At 32.8% G+C, this 11,694-nt stretch overlaps 1 non-coding gene across 1 annotated transcript; it reads right to left on the reverse strand.

Moving 5' to 3' along the window:
- Nucleotides 1-11,216: 11,216 nt before the first annotated feature.
- Trnay-gua (transfer RNA tyrosine (anticodon GUA)) lies at nucleotides 11,217-11,288 on the reverse strand. The gene has a single exon. It is a non-coding gene; the product is annotated as a tRNA-Tyr (tRNA).
- Between the last annotated feature and the right edge of the window lie 406 nt (nucleotides 11,289-11,694).

Below are 11,694 nucleotides of genomic sequence, written 5' to 3' on the forward strand. Positions count from 1 at the left end.
TGGCGAATATTTACTTATTCACGTCGGAATTTCTGTTGCATACGTTATACATTTTGTAGGAATTTAAAATTGTGTACTAAGTTATCGATGAAAACATAAAACACAAGAACAACGTTTGGTTTTGTCATGGCTTATGTGCTTACTGTGTAATGATAACCGCTTGTGAAAATCCTTCAAATAAACAGGATTAACTTAACCTGTTGGAGTTCATGAAGTAATATTATAATGATTATTAGTTTTACTTATGTATGTGCTAGTCTTAATTAAAGATTGGTCTCCGCTGTGCTCAAACTACATACTACAATGCGAGGTTGCGTAGTAAGACTTTGTAAAAATGATACTACAAGAAATAAGAAAGACACTGGGATCACATATCATCAGTAATTATTTTGTAGTTTATTAATTTCAATGTAAAATAGCACGAAGCGTATGTTATAACATTTGAAAGATGCCACTGAGTGTCAAGATGCATCGCACACCAGCACAGAACAGGTAAAAGACATCTCTTTAAACTGTTCTGTGCACACTAGTTGCCGTAATAGAGAACCTATTGTTCTTAGGTAGTGCGATATGTACTTGTAGCGCAGCGGAGACCAAACTTTAATCTAAGGTGGTAGTAAAAGATAAATTATTTTAAATCTTCGCATTGTTACTAAGCGAATTTGAGGCCTGACTGCAGATTACTTTTGAATATATGCAAATGTGATTCCACATCTAAGGCCGAGAATATTAAACGGCTTAAGATTTTTGTCGTTAACATAATGTGTGGGTAGGTCGTATTTCTGTCATTATTTCGGGCCGGGTTGCCGAATGGAGCGGGATCGCGTGTTAGTCGGCTGGTGTGTCCTTATCTTGTTATTTACATAATAGGATAGTACTCGCAGGCGTAGACGTGGCTTTCTGTGTCAAACTACACACTGCTCCTCAAAACTTGTATTTTTACAGTTTATTTATAATTCTGTTATTAAAATTTCATTAAATAATTAGAGAACTTTAAGAGTTGTATCATTATTATCACAGTTATTTTAGAGAATTATTTAATAAAATACTTCCACGATTCACTTGAATAGAATATATATTCAATAATTTCACATTAGGGCAGTCGGATGACTAGCAGCCAGCACGTCCACCTCATATGACTGCCCCAACAACAAGTGCCTAATAGCTGAGAGCAATTCCTTACTGTTGCAATGCTACCAACTTAAAAGTACGAAACTACCAACTTCATAATTAAGCATTAATTGACATCACTAAGATATTGCATGTGATTATATTAAATATAAAATACATATTATAATAACTGAAAAAATTAATAGGTTACAAAAAATATTCTATTAATATGACTATATCTGAATGTTGGTACTAATTGGAATGTCAAATATTACAATTACTATATTAATTTAATTTAAAATTTAAATTTAATAAATTTTAATTTAAAAATTTAATAAATAATTACATTTATTATTTTTTAAAAACAATGTGATCCATAACTTTTACTTTGCATGTCCGCCTGTCTGTTTGTTGAATCCCTGTCTGCAGTCAAATGCAAAGAGTAATATGTTTAAACAACCGATGAACCAGTACCTATATAGGTTATGTTAATACTTCTCATTAATCTAGAATTTATTATATTTGGTAAGCTTTGACATCAAAAGTAAAAGACAAACTGTTATATTGGGTTCTTTAAGAAAACGTTATAAGATACCAAAGGCTTTCTATTGTAGTACCATGGAGTACCTCCACTATCCTTCAGTCTGTATATCAAAATTCCTTTTTTAGTGCACACCTTCGTCACTAAAGGAATATTTGTGCAAAATTAATTCATTCTAGACCCAGCGGTTTCAGCTGTGCGTTGATCGATCAGTAAGTATCGGGAATGGAATATTTACACTGTTCCTGTCATATTAAAATCTTTTTAATTGAAAACTCCTTGGTTTTAAAAATCGAATACCTTTTATTTATTTTAAAAAAAATCTCGGTCTTGTAAAAAGCTCTTGTCAAACTTGTTTAGTCGTTGAGAAAATGGAATTAGCAAATTCTAAAACAATGATTTATTATGACTTTCGAAGTGGTTTAACACAAAAACAGTGTGTTGATCGGATGATTTCTGCATTTGGTGATGAAGCCCCATCCAAAACAACAATTTATCGCTGGTTTGCTGAATTTCAACGTGGACGTGTCAAGTTCAGTGATGATCCCCGTCAAGGTCGTCCAAAAACTGCAATCACCAAAGAAAACGTTGATGCTGTGCGTAAGCTGATTGAGGAAGATCGACACGTGACATGCCGCGAAATTCAGGAAAATTTAGACATTGGCATGAGTCAAATACAAATAATCTTGCATGAAAAATAAAGTGTAAAAAAGTTGTTTTTCCGATGGATACCGCATTTGCCCTGCGAAGAGCAAAAGCGGCTCGCGTTACTTGGTGCGTCAGAACTCTCGAAAGATTCCACGCGGGATCCTGCTGTATACAACATCGTATCAGGTGATGAATCCTGGATATACGCGTATGAACCCGAAACAAAAAACCATTCACTAGTATGGGTGTTCGAAAATGAGTTAAAGCCAACAAAAATTGTTCGTTCACGGAGTATTGCAAAAAAAATTGTGGCCACGTTTGTCTCCAAAACCGGCCATGTTGCAACTACTCTTGAGGGACATAGAACGGTTAATGCAGAATGGTATGCTAGCATTTGTTTGCCACAGGTCGTTTCTGAACTCCGTAAAGAGAACTGGTTACAGTTCTCTTACAGGCGGTTACGCCGCATCATCCTCCATCACGACAATTCGAGTTCTCACACCGCGCACAGAACAAAAGAGTTTTTAGAGCAAGAAAACATAGAATTATTAGACCATCCGCCGTACAGCCCTGACCTAAGCCCTAATGATTTCTATACTTTCCCTAAAATAAAGAATAAATTGCGTGGTCAGAGATTTTCATCACCTGAAGAAGCTGTGGACGCCTACAAAACGGCCATTTTGGAGACCCCAACTTTCTGAATGGAATGGTTGCTTCAATTTTTAGTTCCATCGTATGGGAAAATGTGTCAAATTTCGCGAAGAATACTTCGAAAAGCAATAAATACATTTTTAAATAGTTATGTTGTGTCACTTTCTTGATTCCCGAAATTTTCTGTGCCGCCCTCGTAGAGAAGATGGTCTAAGATTATCTAATACCTGGGATCCAATAATCTCTAAATTAAAACCCACAACTATGTGTATACCAAAAAAAGAGGACACAACAAGGAGGCCGGGACGATATGACATGGGTACCTTTAAAAAAAGCGCGTACAACTTCCTTAAAGGCCGGCAACGAATGAGGGCGGCGGTGATCACTTAACACCAGGTGACCCGTACGCTCGTTTGTCCTCCTATTCCATAAAAAAAAAACTTTGAGTAAATTTTGCTAAAACCATATTTTGCAAAAGCAAATACCACCTCCGAGGCAATAAATGGCGTTAAACTTCATAATAACACCTATGACATTTTTTTTTATTTTATTTAAAAGAGTACTTCTGACATAAGGTCTTAAACACACACAGTACTTCGAGTTCTAAATAAATGATTTTAGATCAGAATATTTCACTAAACATTGTAAGCTTTAAAAGCTTTTAAAATGTTTGTAGAAGATTACATCAGTGTGTGTCGTACCGTTTAACCTTAAAAGCCCGATTGCGAAGCCTGCGATATTCAAGTTTGTAACCACTGAAACCTACATTTCACATTTACACGTAAAGGACAGTCTCTTTGACTGAATACACACTTTCTGATTTGTGGTTGGATTATTACTTTTGAAGATTTTAGCCGCTGTTTGTGAAATACCTAGTATTCCGTCTGCTTATCGGTTCACTTCACCAATCAAAGTACTATCATCCAAGTACCAAACAATACATTTTGATTTTTATTTTGTTGTGGCGGAATGTATGCCAAGGCTAAGTATTACTGATTCAATAGGGGTTATCTTATTGACGTCTAACAGAAGATGAAATATTTAGATTTTTTAATAATAAGCTATTATATACCTATAACATCGTATGAAATAAATGTTAATATTTCGACATCTCTTACCAGACTTCCACAGAACTAAAAGCATCACCACATTTATAAAAATGTATTCCCATATATATTCTAGTTCCGCAACCACCTTTACAGCAGAAACCCAACTGAGTTGGAGGGAATTTACTACTAAGAAACTAGAAATATAATATGTACAAATAATTGGTGAGATATCTTAACAAATAAAAAATCATTTTGTTGATTCGCCATATTATGAGGCGGAGGTACAAATATAATATATTTAAACTAGCTGACCCAGCAAACGTTGTATTGCCGATATTAAAATGGCGATACAAAAGTAACTGTTGATCGTAAATGGGTGACAATTTGAAGTTGTATGTATTTTTTAATTCTGACTCATAATCAAACAAATTTAAAAAAAAATGTCAAAAAAATTATAAAAAAAAAATTCGTATGGACCACCCTTAACATTTAGGGGGATGAAAAATAGATGTTGTCCGATTCTCAGACCTACCCAATATGCACTCAAAATTTCATGAGAATCGGTCAAGCCGCTTCGGAGGAGTTCAATGTTTAACACCATGACACGAGAATTTTATTTTATTACTCCTGTGATTCCTCTGGTGTTGCAAGCGAAAGAGGGCGGAGGTGATCACTTAACACCAGGTGACCCATACGCTCGTTTTTCGTCTTTTTCCATAAACAAACATCTTGATCATCAGACTGAATGATATTCACACATCTACAACAACAGAAATTGAAAGTAAAGCAAATCCCATTATTGCTTCTTCTTGAAAAAAAGGAAAGAATCCATCACACGGACATGTTCACGTTTCCTATTTATGTGCATATTTCACATAAAATTCCACCTGTGTACTCAAGCTAACTGTCATGTTACCAACTAACTCAGTCGTTACAGATAAATATTACTGGATGGAACATTTATCTACCGACTTCAAAATTTGAGGTTCTTAATTCGTCTGTTTTTTTTTTGTAAATTAAACTATTTCTTTGCCAGTCGTAAGCTGAATATTTATTTAGTTTACCTATTATCTTATCTCTTTTATCACGCACCACAAGCGTGGTCCTTTGACAAATATTATTTAGGAGAATACCATCCGTTAGTTCAGAAAATACGGGATGAATTTTCAAATATATATGATATCTTAATATTTTTGTAACTACTTAACTGATTTTATTTAGTTATGTGGTCATAAATAAATATAAGAATAAATTTATAATAAACAATTAGTCTCATTTCCTGACTTATAATAAACAATGAATCTATTTTCCTGAATCTTTTAGTGAAAGGAATTTAAAAGACACTAATATCATTTTTCCCGGCTATCCCTCCAGTGTGTATTAACTCACTGTAAAAATAAGTTTTTGTGGCAATTTAATAAAAATCTCCAATATTAAAAACATATTATTAATAATAGTGATTAATTCGAAGCAAAAATAAATTATAAAATTAAATTGGTACAAAAAATACATAATTATTCATATCCAGTATAGTATTCATCTATGTTTCGCGTAATCGCTACTGTTCTGAGTTATGAGCTAGCGAATCCAGTTTGTAATATAAAAACAAAGAGCACTATATTGTGATGAATATAACAAAAGTGACGTTCTCGCAATAAAAACGCATTCTCGCGAGCTAACTGTTGCGAACTAAATTGCATTACTGTGATGAATGTGAGTGCTAACATGCTAATGATTACATAAACCGCATATTATGTTAGTGTAGCCATTATTCATGACAAGCTTTTGATGGCAAAAGCTTTTGCATGGGCATGTTGCCTGTAACTCATTTTTTGCTGAGGAATAATATAGATTTATAATTTTCGACCCATATTTGAACTATTAATTATTAGGTTACATTATTAGTCTGGTCAATCTAGATCAAAAAAGCGGACAAGCACGAGTCGTACTCGCCCATGAAGGGTTCCGTAGCTACAAGTAACATAATATAAAAGTACTTGTAGTGCTTTGTAACTTTGATGATGTTCTAATAATAGTGTATTTTTTATTAAGTTATTGATAATTAAACATTATAATTTGGTATCTAAATGATGGAATATAGATCTTAATGTATGCGAGCCCATTTAGGCTTGTGATAGCTAAAGAAGCTAATTTATATTCTAGTTTGACAAGAAATATTTCCAAAAATATTTTCAATTTGTGAGCCTCCTCGCGTAGTTCGACAAGGTGGTAATAACTTCCTGTGTCCAGCGTTCTGCATGAATCACAGTATACAATTTTCTTTTAAAAAATCTTCATTGAAGTCTCCAAACAGTAATGTTGTTGCAAAATTGCGGTTTACTATTTAAGACGTATTAAAAAAAATTGTGTGTACTTATGTACACGCATTAGAAGTTATATATACTTCTTTGGCGTATGGAAAAATAAATCAAATTTTAACAAGATCAAAGATAGTATAAACACTCAGCATTTAAGGTTAAAATAAACAAGTACAGATTTTTTTTTTATTTATACATAAAATTTGTTAATAAACCAGAATAAAAAGGAAATGAAAAAAAATTTTTTTTTGATAATAATGTATTAATTTTTATTAATGATGTAAATAAATTATACATACCGACAATTAAGCTCAAATCTATAAATGCACTCAAAACAGTTTATTCAAATCAGTTTTATCACTAATATTCATTTTTCCTACGACCCACCGTTTGTACCGAGCACCTTCGAATGTCTAGATTGACCGGTCTATCTTATATGTAAAGAGTTATTTTTTAAATGATCACACCAACACTCACTTCTGGGATTAAAAATAAAAATTGAATATGTACCAATATTCATCGACTGCGTCCGAGCGCTCTTACCAACTGTCTGAGAGACGCATTGACATACCAAAATTTCGGTCGATGCGATTTGGAACAAATTTAATGTCGTATATAAAAAATATATGTAAAGGATTGTAATATGTAACTATCTATCTATGCATAAAAGGCATTTATTTTCTCAAAATTTATTCCTTTAGAATACTTTTTGATGTCATTTCTAATAACTACTATATACTACTACCGCTTCGGAAACAAATGGCGCTCTGAGAGAGAAGAAGAGGCGCAAAAAACTCTCCCAGCATTCTTTTTTTGCACTCTTTTCAATAAAAATATACAATATTGTACAGTCATTTCTATCGCTATAAAATAATCACAATCTAGTCCGATGCTGTCCGATCATTTAGATATTCAGCAGTGGAGTAATAGGATTTACGACAGAGACATTTTTTTTATAAAACATTTAAATTTATTTATAGATAATGCCTGAATAGTGGCTGGGACTTTATTATAGAAGTGTATACATTTACCCTTAAAGCTATTATGTATATTATGAAGCCTACTAGAATTAGTTACAAGCAATCCCTTATTTCTAGTGTTAAAGTTTTTTAATTTATCATATATATATTTTGATATCATCTCTCATATCATAGATATTTGATTTATGGTGAAATCTTAATAGAATATTAAGACTTTTGTGGGGAGTTGTATATGCTTTTATAATAATATCCCAGATAATGTTAAAAACAAATGTATTATGAATAAAATTAAATTGAAAAAAAACGTTTTAATAGTTATTTATGCAACTGTTGTGTAATAAAGGGTATTAAAACACGAATGTGGATTTATCTCACAAGGCGAAGCCGAGTGTGATAATAGTATCACATGAGTGTTTTTAATACCTAATTATCAACATTTGCATACAAGACTTTATCTACACCCAGAATATGAATCCTCTAAAAGATTCTGTAACTGTTAGCTTACTGCTAACATTCAAACATCCAGTCCTAGTAGTAACCATCCATTACTGATTATATACAAATAAACTAAGTATTAATGAAAGAATTATTTATTTTAGTAGTAATTTACATTTTTAATAGTGCAATAATTAAAATTCACTTGAATATTATGTTCTTTTGCAGCGTTTAAATTGAATCGCTCATTTTTTGTAAACACAACAATAAAAATATCGAAAAAAAAAATGGCGGGCATTCGAATAACCTACTTTTTTTTTACGGCGCGCGACGTTCTGGTAGTGTGGAACGCGCGTAAATTAATATGTTCTTTTTTTGGAATTCATACAGATACCACGCATCGAGTAATAAGAATGTGGCTGTCTGTTAAAACTCTTTGAGCATGAAGGGATTGAAAAAAAAAATAGGAGTGTTGTTATGAAATTCAGTACAACATTACAACACTCCTATTTTTTTTTCAATCCCTTCATGCTCAAAGAGTTTTAATTGTTGATCTAATGGTTATTAGAACATTGGGTGTTTTAATGTTGGCAATAACCTAACTGTTACAGAATCTTTAATAGAGGACTTAAATCATGGGTGTAGATAAAGGTTACTAATGATACCATTGATTGGGAACTGAGCGACCACCCACAGTCTATTAAATAATAATTTTTATTGTACTATTTTACATTGTAACCATATTTTTATATAAAAAAAGAAGCCCGCTACGTTTATTTCGCCCGTTCTTCTCAGGTCTGGGGAATACCTTTTGGATTGGGTGGTAGTCTTTGACTTTGAATAAGTGATTTTATATCCTATTTTGAATAAATATATTTGAATTTGAACAAAAGTTTCACGATAAAAAAAATCACAAAAACATCAAGACGTTCGACGATAAATGATACACCCTGACCATTACATGCGTTGCAGGGCTCAGGATTCTTCATTCAGCCCAATAGTCTTACTAGAAACTTAGTACTAAGCAGTTTATTTTGTGAGAATTAGGAGTGAGGTGTCACGTTCTGCTATGAATCGCTTGTTGGCGAAAACATTGCTTGAGTCAATAAGGGGAGCACGATTACTCAGAGAAAAATCTAGGAGACGATGTGATATTGATAGAGAATAGAAAATAATATGTCTTTTGTTGCAGCTTAGTCACTTATGTATGCTCCTTTGCACAGGATGCCAGCTAGATTATGGGTACCACAACGGCGCCTATTTCTGCCGTGAATAAGTGTGTTTCGGTCTAAGGGGCACCGGAGCTAATGAAATTACTGGGCAAACTTATCATCTTATCTCTCAAGGACAAGTCAAGACGAGCGCAATTGTAGTGCCGCTCAGAATTTTTTGGGCTTTTCAATAATACGGAGTGGCACTGCATTGAAATTGGCATGGCGTATCAATTACCATCAGTTGAACGTCCTGCTCGTCTCGTCTCGTATTGAAATAATAAAAAATGTATTAACAATTATTCATTGGATGAGCTCTTATTTTTACTATCACATTTTTTCCTAGGTCGAATATAATTTATATCTTACAGTTTATAGTAATTTAAAATTATTAAATACTAATATTAATTTTTTTACATTTATATTGTTTTTTGTAGAAGATTTTATTGGTTGTATTCTTATATCCATCAATTTTTCTCTTGTCTCTTTTCTTTCTTATATAAAAATGTTTTAATATTAATTTGCTAATATGTTTGTAATGCTATGTTTATGTCCGTTTTGTTACTTGATCTCGATTTGCACCTATAAATGGGGTGTCACCTAAAGAGATATATATGTGTTATTAAGGAATTGTATTGGTGCTCACCCTGTCGGAGTAATAAATAAATACACAAAAAAATATTTTTTTTCTTTATGAAAAACAAAATATCATGAACGATGCGGGACTCGAACCCACGACCTCCGGCGTTCCGTGCCGGTGCTCTAACCAACTGAGCCAACCGTTCGAGTACCGCCTCGTTGGCTAGACTAGTTAGTCCGCATCGTTCATGAAATTTTGTTTTTCTAATTTTATTTGTGTATTAATCCTGGAAGTGAGGGTTATCATAACTTTAAAAACATAACATATTGTTTAAATAAATAAATTTTTTAATAACCTACTCCTGATGATATTTTAAGTACTGAAGCACACCCCGCTTTTCCCAACATTAAATAACCTACGTCAAGTGAATTTAGGTCACCCTGGCTTTTGTGGTGTAGACATAGACGTTACTATTATGTTTAAAGTAATAGCTGTTGTAACAGGAGCTAGTAATCATTGTAATAAATACTACTGTTTAGTTTCTGTATCGAGGCAGGAAAATGTTTGTAATAATACAATACGCCCATGAAGGGTTCTGTAGCAGCAAGTAAATTATGAAAATAAATGTTTATTTGTATATATGAATTAATTGAATGAAAGGTTACCTAATTGCGGTTTACGATTTATGACGTATTAGAAAAAACTACTTACTTAACTCGTTGAAACCAATTTTCGGTAGAAGTTTGCATGCAAATGTACTGTATATTATATGTTTTTTTTATTTTTATAATTCTCTTATTTTAGAATTTACAAGGGGGCACATTTTACCACTTTGGAAGTGTCTCTCGCGCAACTTCTTCAGTTTAGAAAAAAATTATATCAGAATCCTAAACATCATTTTTAAAGATCTATCCATAGATTACACGTTTGGATTTGGTGAAAGAAAATTATGAGTTTCTGTTCTAAGTATGAGGAACCCCGACAAATTTATTGTTTTTTTTTCTGTTTTTGTGTGAAAATCTTAATGCGTTTCACAGAATACGAGTATATCTATTTACAATGTTTCAACAGTATAGTTCCTATAGTTTCGGAAAAAAGTGGCTGTGACATACGGACGGACACACACACAGACGTGACGAATCTATAAGGGTTCCGTTTCTTGCCATTTGGCTACGGAACCCTAATAAATTTGTAGAAGCATTACAATAATTATCTAGTAAATAATCATCTAAATATACACGGAAACAAAAACGTACTAATATAAACGAACTGTACTGAAGCATATCGGAATCCCCGGCGTATACGATTCGAGTTTTTAATTAAGTTTCCTTAATTATATTGAGTTTTATTCGATAAAAATTGTACGGGATAATAACATTTTCCATTCCGGATTCGATTAAGAGAACTACTGGAATAGTTTCATTAACTTTTCGAGTATCGCGAGATTGGAGAATTTTTTACTACAATTTATTTCCAGGCGGAGGGAAGGCGTATTTGTTGAACTTTTGTTTATTACTAATTTGAAAGAAAGCTCGGGTTCGAAGATCGCTATTTAGCAACGTTCTGAAAATGATGCAATTTTAAGTGGTTGGTTGAGTGCCTTTAAAATTAAATATTACCCAGCATTCGTATAGTTTTGCAGTTTGAATTTACATTATTTTGTTAAGTTGTGCTACACTACACAAATTAATTATGAACGGTGCGGGACTCGAACCCGCGACCTCTCGCGTTACGTGCGAGCGCTCTTCCACTGAGCCAACCGTTCCAGTGACGTAATGTTCATAAATATTGATAATAAGTTGTTCAACTTTCAGGTTTCAGCTTCAACAACAGGATCTACTGTACAGTTGTTAGCCTGCTCAATACCAATATTAGCTTATTAGGAAATTGACTTGAGATGTCGCTCTTTCAAATCAAAACAATTTGATATTTTTTTAAAGTTCCTCACTTCTGGGATTAATTACATCAATTAATTTGAAAACATAACATTTTTTTTAAATTATTTTGCTTAATTTTTCCTAGAGGGTTATCACTTTAAAAAATAACAAACTATTTTATACTGTTGTAAAATTTACATAGGTACTATTATTTATGCGTCCGAGAAAAAGCGTGGTTGAAGCTATAAAACGATTTAGAGAAAAGAAGTACTAAAAAGGTATTTTCTACCTTAT

The sequence above is a fragment of the Leptidea sinapis genome, chromosome 25, assembly GCF_905404315.1.
Source record: "Leptidea sinapis chromosome 25, ilLepSina1.1, whole genome shotgun sequence".
In the NCBI taxonomy this organism is placed as follows: Eukaryota; Metazoa; Arthropoda; class Insecta; order Lepidoptera; family Pieridae; genus Leptidea; species Leptidea sinapis.